Raw genomic sequence first — 13,582 nt, forward strand, 5'->3', positions numbered from 1 at the left:
TTGACTGCAAAAAAACCGAAAATTTCATAAATTTATAATTTACTGCCTGTACTAACAGAGACCAGTAAACTCACAGTTAAATAATGCTTAGGAAAATTTTTCAGGTATATTTGAATCTCAGGTACAAAATATTTTAACGGACAAAAACCAGAATTTTCCTAGATCATAGATTTCAATCTTTTTCCATTAGTGAAGGCTGCATTTTTTAAATTTAAAAGCATTAACAATAAAAGTGAAAATGATAAATAGCATAGTATATATATATATATAAGGAGAATATATATGTATACAAAAGTATATTGAAAATATTTTAAAAAATTATACGATGAAATTCTTTGGCAAGTAAAGAGAAAGTTGTCAGGGACATGAGTAGTCCATGGATGGAGGACGTCATGAGTATAAAAGACAAGTCCAGGATCCTGAAGGATATTCAATTTTTTAAAATTAGATAAAGATTTTTTGATAACGACAGAAAATGAGTAAACTGGAATTTTATTTAAAATTTTTCCTGGAAAATAAATTATAGGCCCTAAATATGCAGTGGGTCGAACATGAAGTTTATATATTTATATATATATATATATATACGAGTCAAATCCGCATAAAACAGGAATAATTTAATAGATATGTAATATTGTAGCATTATAACCTAATTTAACTTTTGAAAAAAATTAATTTTTACTTACAGTACTCCAAAAAAAAAAAAAAAAAATGTTAGTATATTTTGAGCTGAGCTCAGATTTCTTTGATGAAGAAAATCATTTTCAATGAAATTTTTTAATTTTTATATACTAAAAATGTATTAGATTGAAAATTTCCAATACAGTCGGACCTCGTTAAAAGACTATCGTGTGTCTTTTTTTATAAATCAAGTATTGCGATAGGTTGAGAGAGAAACTAATAGTCTTATAACGAGGTCCTACAGTAGTATAATTTTTTATGAGAATTTCTAAAAGTTATTTGTTCTTTCAGGGTATTTTTCAATATATATATATATATATATATATATATATATATATATATATATATATATATATATATATATATATATATATATATATATATATATATATATATATATATATGTAAAAAGGATGATGAGGTTTGTTATGTGCAAAATGTAACAGGAAATATGTGTGATATTAATTCGTGACTTGTTACTTTGACATACTATTTATATATATGTATATATATGATGCAAAGTATATCACCCCTTTCAGGGTGCGGCTCAATCAATTATTGTACATATGTGTTTTATAAATGCATATATATAAATATATATATATATATATATATATATATATATATATATATATATATATATATATGGAATATGTATAGTAACATGTAGGTGAGTAGGGTGCGGTTCTCTTGACTATTACTAGCCGTTGAGCCGAGAAACTTATCCGCATGGCAACAACCCTCTGTAGACATTATTAAGAATTAACATACCTCCAGAATACATATTTATTTTTTTAAAAAATTTTCTCATCTATTAACACATTGTGAGAAATTCCCATTAAATTTTACTATGGGTGCATTGTAACCCCGGACCATAAGAAAACTGATACAAAATTTACAAATGTCCCATAGTAAACGGTATGCGCAGGCGACACAATTGGGACCTATGCGCATACGTGTACTATGGGACACTTGTAAATTTTGTACCAGTTTTCTTATGGTCCGGTGTTACAATGCACCCATAGTAAAATTTGTTGGAAATTTTTCACAGTGCACATTTTCAAATAGCGCGCTTTAGATTTAAATAATTTCCACTCCCTGATTAAATTAAACTATTTGCAATGTGAAACTTCCATAAGAATGGCGATTCAAAAGTATTCGAAAGCATTAAAAAGTATTAAAATTTTTTTTTTTTTCAAATCGTCTCTTTTAATAAGGAGCTCCCTTAAATTTGAATTGTGAAAATAGTGACAGTAAGAAGTTTGAATTCAAATAATCTTATACTTTTCACTAAGAAGTAAATATTCGCTACCAAATAGTCAATTTTCTTGCTCATTATTACAGAGTATATTTTTGTACTAATTTTGAACCAGGGTTAAAAATCAGTCTAATAATTTACTGAACATAACCTCTAATAATTAAAAAGGTAATATTCTAATATACATATTTATATATATATAAAAGTATCAATTGATTAAATTTTTAATATTTAAAAATAGAAAAGTTTACTAAATATTTATCATAATTCAAAATTTCTACATTCCATTTTGCAGATAATTGATAAAATTTATTTTTACCTCTGGTATTTCAAGTCAATTTTTTTTTTTAATATAAAATATTTTTCTAAGTTAATTTAACCTCTAATCCTAGATCAAATGCTTACATAAGGTTATTATATATATAAATATATATACTTTTTAAAATATTTCTATTATATTGGTATAGATTCACGTGAATCCTTAGAATTGTCAGACGATTTTACAATAAATATATGTATTACTCTTCTTCAGGCATTCAAGAGACCTATCGAGTGTTTCTTTACTTGTTATATATACATATGCATATGTATATGTATATGTATATGTATATGTATGTATATATGTGTATATAAATGTGGTTAGCAAGTAAATGTAAGAGGCTAAATATAAATTCCCTGTGACACTTGTTTCGAGTAAATCAACCCGGTAGAACGTGGACACGACTATAAGGATACAGAAAATAAGTGACAATAAAAGCTTCAGGCGAATGTAGGACCAGGCGAATAAGTTAAGGTACAATAATAAAAAGAAATATATAATATATAAATAAATAAGAGGATGATGGACTATATACCAGCACGAATCATTAAATGAAAAAAGTTTTTTGATTTTTTATTACACGCAGAGAATTTTATAGTAAAAATTATCCGAAAATTTCAGGTAACGGTCGGACGACTCGATATTCTTGAGAATTATATTAATATTCATTGTAGTCATTTTCAATAAAATTTTATTTAATTATATTCTAGAAGATGACTATTTTTACTGTACCTCATAGTAATATTTTTGACTCATCAAAAAATATATTATTTTATTTTAATATTTACTACAGAAATAACTATAAAATGCCGTATTATCAACTATAAAATGATTTTTTTTCGAATATCTCCTTGACAGATTGAAATTACAGTATTTAAGGTAAATCACTGTGTTTACGGTAGATTTCGGTATTTAAGGTAAATTACTGTATTTACGGTAAATTTCGGCATTTAAGGTAAATTCCCGTGTTCACGGTAAATTTCGGTATTTAAGGTAAAATAGTGTATTTAAGGTAAATTACGGTAGTTAGGGAAAATTTCGGTATTTACGGTAAAATACTGTATTTAAGGTAAATTGCGGTAGTTAGGGAAAATTTCGGTATTTACGGTAAATTCCCGTGTTCACGGTAAATTTCGGTATTTAAGATAAAATAGTATATTTAAGGTAAATTACGGTAGTTAGGGAAAATTTCGGTATTTACGGTAAAATACTGTATTTAAGGTAAATTGCGGTAGTTAGGGAAAATTTCGGTATTTACGGTAAAATACTGTATTTACGGTAAATTTCGGTATTTAGGGTAAGTTACTGTGTTTACGGTAAATTTCGGTATTTACGGTTAATTACTGTATTTATGGTAAATTGTGGCATTTATGGTAAATAAAAATATTCGCGAGAATTAGGGTAAAATACGGTACTTAGGTAAAATTTCGGTATTTACGGTTAATTACTGTATTTATGGTAAATTGTGGCATTTATGGTAAATAACAATATTCGCGATAATTAGGGTAAAATACGGTACTTAGGGAAAATTTCGGTATTTACGGTAAAATACTGTATTTACGGTAAATTTCGGTATTTAGGGTAAATTACTGTGTTTACGGTAAATTTCGGTATTTACGGTTAATTACTGTATTTATGGTAAATTGTGGAATTTATGGTAAATAACAATATTCGCGAGAATTAGGGTAAAATACGGTCATTAATCCCAAATTGTGGTAAATTATAACAGTACAACCATTCACCGTAAATTTCCAGCAATCCTGCGGTATTTTACGGTAAAAGTGCATTTTTTTATTACAAATTTTCCGTAACATTGCGGTATTGCATTTCAAGCGTGCAAATTGATTGCAAAATTACGGAATTTTCCCGTAAAGTAAAGTATTATACTGCTCGACGGTAAAAATGCCCCTGTTACTGCAATTTACCACAAATTTTCGGTAAAATTTCAGTATTTCTCTATACTCGTGCAAATTTACTGCAAAATCGTGGAATTTTATCATAAAGTGAAGTATTGTACTGTGTTACCGTAATATGGGACAGAAATACGAAATTTGGCAGTAATATGCAGTCATTTTTGGTAAATATCGTAATTTACCGCAAATTCGGATCCGCTACGACTTGTATAGTTTCAAAACTTGGTAAGTATATCAAACTCATCAAAAAATGACAATAACAACAAAAATGTTTTTTTTTTTTTTTGCAAATTTTTTTGGTGACTCATCGAATCCTTGTCTACTCTATAATAGATATTCAATCTTTTTTCTGCTCGTTCATGAAGTACAGGCATTTTACGAAGAAATGTAACGAAGAATACCATAAAGTAACGCTTTTTTTTGAATTTGCACAGACAATTTTTTAATTAACATCAAAACTTTTATAGATTTTGAAATACAAATCGTAGTAATAAATTGATTTTTTAAAATCAACTTCACTACTTTCAATTTCATCGAATTGATTCTTTAATATTTTCAACATTTCATCATAATCATTGTAATTATATAGACTAGTCTCATGGTAATAATTTATTACTAATTTTGGAATCATAAAATATATGACTGACTTAGAATTTTTTATATCCCACTCTTGGGTTTTTATTTTCGGTATTAATTTATTTATCAAATCTAGACAAATTGAATCATCTGACTCCTCATTTTTAATTACAACGAATTCATAAGCGAGTAGCAATAAAACTAACCTACAAGATAAATCCGTCCAATAAAATTTAGTTGAACCGTCAAGCTTCAAATCGACCTCCATTTTGTTTTTACTTCTCTTAATTATATCACTGACTATTTCTTTATAATTTTCGTCTTTTTGAAATGAGTAGAATTGCAATAATTCAAATGTGATATTGTAAAAACTTGTAATTTCTTTGTCGTCAATATTTTCGACGGTCCAATTTTTGAATTTTTCATTTAGATAATTATCGGGATCTTTATTGTAGCCGAAAATTAATTTATTGATATCAATTGATGGTTGAGGTTCATCGAATTCAAAACAAATTGAAACATTTTTCAAAATTTTCTCGCGTCTTGTTCTCAAAATTTGTTCTGCCGGGATAAAATCTGTCACATATCCATGTTCAAAATCATCTGGTGTCGGCATTACTGAAGTATCTGATATTTCATCTAAAAGTTCTGAATTGTATGCAGTCGATTTTGGACTATTGGATTTTTTCTCAGAATCTTCAGATGCACTTTTATTACTTTGATCATCAGTACGAGCTAGATCAGTATATACAATTAAAACTGAATTATCTGGTCCTTCATTATCTAAAGATGAAGATGCTTTTTGATCATCTTCACTTTGACTGTTTGGATCTACAGGAATTTCTGATCGAGTAGATTTTTTTTCAATATTTTTAGTAAATTCTGTTTTTGTGTTTGTGTTCAAATTGACTGCAGTTGATTGGTTATTAGCATTTCCAAAATAGAAGGGCCAAATCAAAAGTAAAATTATTATTATGATACAAATGATAAGAAATATGTTTCTGAATCTAAACATTTCTAATGAGTATTGCTTTTAATTATTATTTTTTGAATGTATTCGTTACTAATAGAATGTAATAATTTTTGAAAAGTGTAAATTGCATGAATCATGTCTAAATTCATGTATATTAAATTGTGTCCAATAAAATCAATTTTTTTTCGGTCTCACGAAAATTACGTTGAATGTAAGATAAAAAAAATTGGGTAGCAAGTTGGGCCCTTCGACTCAATTAAAAATCGCGCGCTCGCTCAAATAAGATTTCCCATTTAAATAACATGGAAACATTTTTTTTTAACTTTGAAATTTTATAACTCGTTGACGGATCAATAAATTGAAACGACCATAACATATTTTTGCAGAGAATTGAATGCTCTACAAAAAAGGTCTCTTATAATTTTTTGATAAATCTAACCGTTCAAAAGTTATTTAAGCTTACATTCAAATTTATAGTAAATTTATCGTTTTTTTGACTTTTCCAGCAAAACTTTCAGTCCTATCGCAAAATGTCATAAGACCTTTTTTGTAGACCATTTTTTTTGCAATCAAAATATGTTATTTAATAATTTTTTAATCTCAGTCCAAAAATTACAGGTTTTACAAATTAATAATTTGGGAAAAAAACTGAAATTTCCGTAAAAAAGTAACTTTTGAACGGTTAGATTTATCAAAAAATTATAAGAGACCTTTTTTGTAGAGCGTTCGATTCTCTACAAAAATATACTATGGTCGTTTCAATTTATTGATCTGTTACCGAGTTATAAAATTTCAAAAGTAATAAAATCTTTGTCTTTTTTGTAGAGACCAAATAAATAAAAAAAAAATTTTGATTAATAAAATGAAAAAAAAATTTATATTTTTTACTACAGTTAAAAATAATTTTTTTCCTACTGAATTATATATTTATTTATACCTAATTTTCGTTTTGAAATTAGATGCGCGCGGTATTCAAATTCAGTTATAAAAAAAAAAATTTTTACAATACATTTTTATTCATTAGATTTTGTGTATTCCAACTGAAGAGATTACATATTCCATCAGATATAAAGGTAGCACATGAACTTGAACTTGATTATGCCAGTCTGTTGTATGGAATAAAAAACTATATAAAGTCAAAGACAAGAGTATAAAAATAAGTATACTAATTTTTTTTTTACATAATTTAGTTTTCATTTGATAGTAAAATGCAAAAATTTTTTTTAAACTTTATAGAAAAACAATAATAATAAATAAATATAAATATATATATATATATATATATATATATATATATATATATATATATATTATTACATATTCAATGATCAGAAGATATGATATCCTGTGAGTGGTCTCGGGATGCGTCAAGATATTCATGTAGAGACAAGAAGACTTGATGTGGAGAGTTCTCGAACTTAAACTCACTGGAATTCCATAATGTATTAGTAAGCGCGTGGAACGGAGACGTATCGCGGTATCGCGATTCGAATAATCGATACGTCCTGTTATCTGAATTTATTTCAGACAACGTTGAGAAATTGAAACAACTCAGACAGAGTATGTACTACGAATTACTCAGGCATCAAATCAAGATGCATCTTAATACCGAGCGAATGCATTTTTGTACCGAGTAAATATAATAAATATGACATTTGTTTGCTCTTCAACGACACTATCTATTTACTTGTATTCATTTATAATAATAATAAAAATTCAGATTCTAATTTATTTTAAGGGAGGGGGGGGGGTTGGTCCTTTAAGAAATGAGGACTTATGTGTAATATAAATATCAGCCCATTTTGCCCTACTTTCTCTTAATAGGAGGGGGGGCGTAATGGGCCCCTTCAAATTTTGAGGCAAAATAGGTCCCTTGAATTTTTGGGCCCATTTGCCCCCACCCTCTCCTCCCCTTACTTTTAAATTTTCACACGTCACCTGAAAATTTATATTTTGCTGAAATTTTTAGAAAATCGTCTATTGCTGTATAGAAAAATTCGCCGGGCTAAAAAAGCAGAAACAAAATTTGCCTGAAAAAAACTGAAAATAGGCTGTATTGTAAGCTGAAAAATTATAATTTATCAGCCGGTTTATTGGAAAAAATAAAATTTCGACGCGTTTTTAGGCATTTTTCGATCTTTTTCAATGAAATTCTACAATTTCATTGAGATTTCGGCCAAATTTAGGTCTCTTTAACTAAAATTTTCTGATTTAGGCGCGATTTCGTAAAGATTTTTGACTTTTCAGTCAAACATTTTTACCTGGGAAAGATTAGGGTAAAATGAGACACCATTTTTTGAGAAAACATTTTTTTTGTGCATGTTTCTGCAATTTCTAAAGAACATGGACTGATTTCAGCAGAAAAAAAAAGAATTTTTTGCCAGAAAACATTTGTATTTGTCCTAAGATACTTTTTACATCATGAGTTAAAACCAAAAATTCTCTTGAGTCAAGAAATCCATTGTTTTGCGCACCCCAAGAGTAAGACCATTTAGAAATTTTGCTGAAAAAAAATTATTTCGTGTATCGTGAAAATTATTTAATTAAAAATCGACAAAAATCAAACTCAGGGTAAATGGACTTTTCCAAAATTTTCAAAATTAATGTACATAATTTTTATACAAGTGTTGCAATTGTAATATTTCGAATTTTTTAAAAAACAAAAAAATTTTTTTTTGACAAAATTCTAAAATGGTCGCACTAGTGACTAATTTACTCCATACTCCTCCCCATATATATATATGTATATATTTATACTCATGGTTTTAACCGATGAGTCCTGATTCTATTTAATAAGTAAACCCCCGGAAAGCCGAATATTTTCATAGTAATTTTTGTGTATTTTTCCATGACAACTATAAAAAGTCATGCAACATACAGAAATAAAATTATTTTTCATTTGACCTTGCCCTTTATCTTTATCCAGAGACAATTAAGATCGATTAGTGACATATGTCATAAAGAGAAAGAAATACGGGCTTATTTTTATTAATTGGCGAAGAGAAACAATAAATAAGAGACATAATGAAATATTAGTGTCAGTCTAATTAATTTTTTTATTAGATTAAATTAGTGCTATATTAATGACAATTAGTTTTCTTTATTTATTTATTTAATTATACGCGGATAAAAAAATGGGTATTTTTCGCTCATTTCTGTTCATATAAGGAAATTTCCTATATGGACATATTGAAATCGATATGTAAAAAAGGGTAAAATTTCTATAATCGATGGATTTTTTTTCCTATATTATAGAGGGATTTTTTCCTATGCTAACATTGGGATTTATTTTGACATAGAAAAAATCTCTATAATAATATGGGAATTATTACTATGTTTACATGAAGATAATTCCCATATTCTCATAGTAATTTTTCCATAGTAAAAATCCCAATGTCAACATGAGATAAATTCCTATAATAACAAAGGAATGGTCCCCATGTGGACATAGTAATAGTTCCTATATCATTATAGGAATTTTCCGATGTCAACATACGCATCATTCATATGTTGACATAGTAAAAATCCCAATGTCAACATAGGAAAAATCCCTATAATAATACAGGAATTATTCCTTTGTTCACATGGAGATAATTCTCATGTTTTTATAGGAATTTTCCCTATGTCAACATAGGGATTATTCCCATGCCGACATAGTTAACATCCTAATGTCAACATAGGGATTATTCCTATGTTGACATAGTAAAAACCCCGATGTCAACATAGAAAACATTACTATAAAAACATGAGAATTATCTCCATATGAACATAGTAATAATTCTTTTATTATTATAGGGACTTTTCCTATGTTGACATTGGATTTTTACTATGTCAACATATGAATGATGCATATGTTGACATCGGAAAATTCCTATAATGATATAGGAACTATTACTATGTCCACATGGGGAGCATTCCTTTGTTATTATAGGAATTTATCTCATGTTGACATTGGGATTTTTAATATGTCAACATATGAATAATGCGTATGTTGACATCGGAAAATTCCTATAATGATATAGGAACTATTACTATGTCCACATGGGGATCATTCCTTTGTTATTATAGGAATTTATCTCACGTTGACATTGGGATTTTTACTATGTCAACATATGAATGATGCATATGTTGACATCGGAAAATTCCTATAATGAGATAGGAACATTCCCATGTTATTGTAGGAATTTTCCCTATGATGACATTAGGATTTTTACTAAGCCAACATGGGAATAATTCTTATGTACTGACTTTGAAAAAATCTTGAGTTGACATGGAAAAAATTCGTGTAATAACATAGGAATTATTACTATGGTCACGTGGGGACAATTCGTATGTTGACGTGGTAAAAATTCCAATGTCAACATTGGAAAAACTTATATCATAACATACACGGGAAAAAATAATAGGTAGCAGCTACCGAAAATTTATTGGTAGCGGCTACCGATTGCCACTCAGTAGCTGCTACCGATTATTTTTTTCCGTGTAGAAATAATTCAGGTTTCATAGTAAAAATTACCATGTCTCATAGAAAAATTTCTATATTCCATAGATAAAAGTAGCTATCCATAGGAAAAATTACTTGGTTCCATAGGAAAATTACTAATTTAACATTGGTACAGTTCCCATGTAACATAGGAAATTTTTTTTTATTGACAGTCAGAATGCCTGTCACCATTGGAAAATTATCTATGCGAAAATGGAAAAATTCCCATTAGTTTTCTCCATGTATAAGTTAATAAATTAATAATGTGGATAAGTAAATTAACTTCATAATTGTCTTGATGGTTAGTGATTATTAATTTTTTTAAATTCACATTTGCGTGTTGTTACCATCATGGAGGAATAAATTCGTATTGTGAAATGAAATGGCTATAAAAGAGGTGTGTTGTGCAAAAAAAATAAAAAAATTTTCAATATAAGTGATAATGGCGGTGGCAGTGATAATGATAGTGGCGATTAAAGGGTAGTAAGGGTTGAAATGAGATAAAAATAAAATATAAAAGAAAAAAAAATAACTAGCGAATTACACACGTAGAAAAGAGGGTGATTATTTTGCGTGAATCTAATTCTTGTAGGAGTGGACGACAAGATGGCGATAAGAATAGTAGAGTGAGAACTCTAAAGGGAAAAAAGTATAAAAATTATGTGTTCATGTTTAAAAAAAAAAGTAAAAAAAGATAAAAAGAGAGAGTAGAAGGTGAGTAACATCGCGTGCGACCTAATTTTTCCAGAGTTTGTCGTCGCCGACGTATTTTCGTTCCTCTACTCTCTTTGTCTAGTGACGAATGAGTCCCATGACCTTTGTCTGCCGCTTTTTAATGTTTTTTTAAATTATTTTTCTTTAACTTTTAAATTTGTGTTCTTTATAATTATTCTTTATCATCATGCTTATAAATTTTTTTTTTTTTTTTTTTTTTTTTATTATTATCATATTTTTCAAGTCTGCTATTATTTATATAATTATATAAATAAATTTAATTTATCGTTGAAAAAAATCATTCATTTTTTTTTTTGTTTCAGGAAATCTGAAGTCGAAATCCTCGGAAAAAAATTTTTACAAAAAACTGGATTATTTTCCGTAAATTTTGGAAATCAAAAGCGAATTTTTTTTAAAATTACTTGAGAATTTTTTTTATTTTTTAAAAACGATTCCCCATTTTTTTTGACAAAAAAAAAATTTCCATGCAAACTGATTTTTTTTTATTTTTTTAAAACCCATGCACAGAAAAAAATTTTTTCTTGCCCCAAGAAAATTTTCCGTTAAAAAAAAAAAAAATTAACTTTGACAAGAATTCTGCGTTTTTTTAAGTTTAGATATGTATCGTTTTGAATGACGTCACACTTTATCAGACGTCAAAAAAACGAGATAAGAAATTAGAAATAGAAAACTAAAAATTATTTTTTAAAATTTCAGCTTCATAGTTTATAAATGTATGACTATGTATAAATATATGAGGTGTAAGTCTGAAATTTTCTATAATTTTTCCAAACAGTTCTATTCTACTTCACTTTAAGAAAAACAAAAAGTATGTGTTATTATTTTCTCATAACTCAAGATAAATATACTGGTATATTTATCTAAACTATGTGTTTCCAAAGTGAACAATGCAACAAAGTAATTTTTATTTCAGGTCATTGTTTGCAACCCAAGATAGTAAATTATTACCAAAGAAGTTAAAAGTTGAATACTTTGCTGGAGTAGTAAAAGTTTTTTACTTCAGTAATGATAAGATAGTTATAGGGAATGTAAAAGTTGCTGCTACTTATGCGAGTAAACTAAATATGTGTAATCTTTAGCTAGAATAGATAACCAATCTGATATTTTTAGTAGAAACTGAAATTTTCAATTTTTAATAAATTCGTAAAAAAATGAATATTCACAGAAAAAAAAATTTTTTGGCGCGAAATTTTTATTTGAAAAATTGAGGTTTTGAAAAATATTTATTTTCAATCTAGAAAATTAACTTTCAATCAAGAATTTTTTTTTCTGATTCTAGAACATCTGGAAAATCGCAATATTCTGAGTGAAAATTTAAAAATTGACGTCAAAAAAATGGTCCATTGTATAGTTTGAAAAAACTGGATATTTTTCCATGCTGGCGAAGAATAACGTGGAAAAAAAAATTTATAAAAAAAAATGGAGGGCAAGTGCTCATCTTGTTCGTATTATATAGATGAGTAAAGTTGGTCCGACCGGTCCAGTCTGGTTCGGCTTAAACCTCAGACATAAACAGTCAATGAACTCGACGGAAAATTTCAAGGGATCAATGTTATGACCGAAAAAAATTTTGAATAAAAATGATGATAATTATCGCAGTTGAAAAGAAAAAAGAAAATTGTCTATAATTTTTTAAAAAAAATTAATCAATTGCATATATATTTTCATAAACATAAGTTTATATATATGTAATAGTTATGTATAAATAATTCCTGGTGAACAAATACGTTCGTGGTCGAGGGTGACCTGGATCGAATGAAAATTTCTGTGTCGTGATTGGATCTATATAAATAATAAATGAACATACATAATTATTTATAACGGTTTTACTTTTAAATGTAGACAGACAATATAGAATATATAAAATATATACATAAATTAATATATATAAATATATAAAATATATGTATAAATAAACTGATATTGTATTTAGTAAAAATTCTGTATGGCCTCATGGAAAAATCTCGTGGAAAAAAATAAGTCTATGGAAATTTTTGAAATTTATGGATGTCAATTTATTTTTGGAAATATTGAGTGGAAAAAAGAATAGCAGAATTATTACAATTTCAAATGTTGCTGTGAAAAATTTTGCAGAGTGAATGCGGATTGAAATAAAATCAGTAATCTAATGCTATGTCTCTAAACTTCGAAATTGAAAAAAAATGCATTCAATTCTGAGCTGCAGTGATTAATATGGTTTTATATGAGACTTTTTTCAGTGTATTAAATAGTGTTTCATTTATAGAAGTTGCATTCAACTAAAAATACATTAGAAACTGGAAAATAGTTTACTACCCGTCATAAGCCTGGTCTAGAGACAGGGAAATTTTTTTTTAAATTTCAGTTTCCGTGGGTTTAGTTTTGATCTCGACTACTCGTTATAAGCCTGCGTTTATTTTATATAATTTTAAACGTCAAATTTACGTTTTGTCACATGCGCCAGTGTCCCGATTTTTCTAGTGCTTATAGCGCTAAAATAAATACTTATCTTTTTACACAAATAATAATTGTAATGTAAAAAATAATAATGACAAGGGTATTAATGAAAGTAATAATAATAATAATTGTTATTGATCAACATAATGCTCAATAAAACTTTTAAATTGTAACAGAAGCTTTAATTGTAATTAATCATTACAATTAT

General features: G+C 27.5%; 1 long non-coding RNA gene across 1 annotated transcript; it reads left to right on the forward strand.

The window, feature by feature from the left end:
- Positions 1-11,650: 11,650 nt before the first annotated feature.
- Positions 11,651-12,523, forward strand: LOC128668617 (uncharacterized). The gene is made up of 3 exons (XR_008404259.1): positions 11,651-11,746; positions 11,852-12,147; positions 12,218-12,523. It is a non-coding gene; the product is annotated as an uncharacterized LOC128668617 (long non-coding RNA).
- Positions 12,524-13,582: the final 1,059 nt, after the last annotated feature.

Source organism: Microplitis demolitor, chromosome 9, assembly GCF_026212275.2.
Source record: "Microplitis demolitor isolate Queensland-Clemson2020A chromosome 9, iyMicDemo2.1a, whole genome shotgun sequence".
NCBI classification, from domain to species: domain Eukaryota; kingdom Metazoa; phylum Arthropoda; class Insecta; order Hymenoptera; family Braconidae; genus Microplitis; species Microplitis demolitor.